Source organism: Borostomias antarcticus (assembly GCF_949987555.1).
Source record: "Borostomias antarcticus genome assembly, chromosome: 22".
In the NCBI taxonomy this organism is placed as follows: Eukaryota; Metazoa; Chordata; class Actinopteri; order Stomiiformes; family Stomiidae; genus Borostomias; species Borostomias antarcticus.
In genome coordinates this window covers 15,803,571-15,805,689 of record NC_140255.1, presented here as the reverse complement: position 1 = coordinate 15,805,689, position 2,119 = coordinate 15,803,571, and positions in this window count along the sequence as shown.

The window sequence follows — 2,119 nt, the reverse complement described above, 5'->3', positions numbered from 1 at the left end:
AGTGACCCATCATGATTTGGAACATGTAGCCTACCTCTAACGTTATTCCGTAAGAATAAAATTATTTTTAATCGTTTCACCATTAGCTTTCTTGTCCTCATTACTGTATGGTGAATGTAGCATCAGATACACCACAAGGTGGCAGCAAATAACAGTTTACTTTCATACGTGTGTTTACTCAAGTTTCTGGACGACATGGATTGATAATACTGCTTCGTTTAACGAGATTACATCCATGTGATTCCCTTTATGTGACAGAATAGTTTAAAACGGTTCTATTAATACATCCATGTTTAAAACCAGATAATTCATCGGAAGACAGCACAGGGAAACAAACTGAAAGATGTCACTGAAGCTAATATGACATTGAACCATTGAACACATAGGCCTAGATGTATCATTTTCTTTTAACTAGTTATGTCTTGAGTCTGAAGTGCAGGCGAATGCCTACTTTACCATTTACATTGGTGAATTCAAAGGTTGCGTTGAATTAATATTGTTGAAGCGGAACCCAGTGGGCTGTTTCAGACGGGGAGCGATATTCCGCCTGCGTTCTCGCTCGGATCAGCGGGGGACGCACGCGCCCTGCGCGCAGCGGGGAAAGCCGACTAATTTGTCGCGGGCGGGCGTGTGCACGAAACGAGCACGCGCGCGACAATTTCACGGGGTCGCGCCCGCTTGCCGCTCCGCCCCAGTTTGTCCGCGGCTCCCAAATTGTCCGCTCGCCTCTCTCATTGAAAATGAATTACAATGCGCGGATATCGCTCCTCGTATGAAACGGCCTTAAAGGAGTAGTAAAGGGAAAATGCATGTTTAGCCCTGTTTTAAGGTTACTTAATGATCATATGCAATGGTTCAGATCAAAACGTTGATAAAACTAGCACTTTTGAGAAAGTCTGATAATTGCTCTACCCTGTTAGGTCATACAATGGATGTGGGTGGGCACCTTGAAAAATCATTAAAAAACATGTTAAACTCTCAATTTCAAAGACAAGAAGCTCATCGAGGGGGTAATTGGTGTTCTGACATCAAATTCGCTGCAAAATATGAATCCTGTAGGGTTTTATTGATCATTTTATGAAATCCATTGACTTGTATAAGCGACCGTTGTAGGTGTAGATCAATCCTCAGATGGGATTCAGGAAGCGGAACTACTTACGGTAGCCATTGTTATTGTTTATGTTGCTAGGCTACCTAGTTTGCGGAAGTTTACACACGTATGTGCTGCGACTAAATAGTTCTATGCTAAATATTTTAAAAAGCCTTTCCAGATGAACTAGAATCTTACTTTATGGCGAATTATATGTCCAACGCCAACTAACACCTCGTGAGTTTCTTGTCTTTGAAATTGAGAGTTAAACATGTTTTTTGAATGATTTTTCAAGGTGCCCACCCACATCCATTGTAGGCTATGACCAAAACGGTGGTAGAGCAATTATCAGACTTTCTCAAAAGTGCTAGTTTTGTCAACGTTTCGATCTGAACCATTGTATATGATCATAAGTAACCTTAAAACAGGGCTAAACATGCATTTTCCATTTACTACTCCTTTAAGCCGCTGACAGCGAGTGAAGGGGAGTGGGCGGGGAGAGAAACCTGAATGACGCGGCGCTGCGCATTATGATTCACATTCACAATAGGTTTGAACCCATAGAGACAGTATTGCGATGGGAGTGAGTGGGTTGTTGAGGAGGAGGTGTAGGGGTTCAAACAGAGCACTGCAGAAGCACTGATTATAACCTGGTGGATTTGAAGTGTGTGTGTGTGTGTCTGCCCACTGTCACCCGCTCGCTCGCAGCCTACCTGCCTCCTTAAGATACCCACCTCACCACCCCCCCGGTAGACAGACTTGTTATCTGTTGACATTCAAGTTTCTATAAGAAATCTCAAGTGGGAGTATTGACTCAAGTGGGAGGACTATATAACCGTAGCCTACCACCGCACACACCAGGGTTCCACACGCGTCTAGTCCGGACACCCAGCCTACCACACATAGGCGGGATTCAAAGAAAAAAATAAAAATGGGCAACACACGTGAAACCCCTGGACCTTTGGACACGGCTTGAATTTAAATTCTACCGAACTGGAGACAGGCAAGCAAATATGCCATATCCCCCTC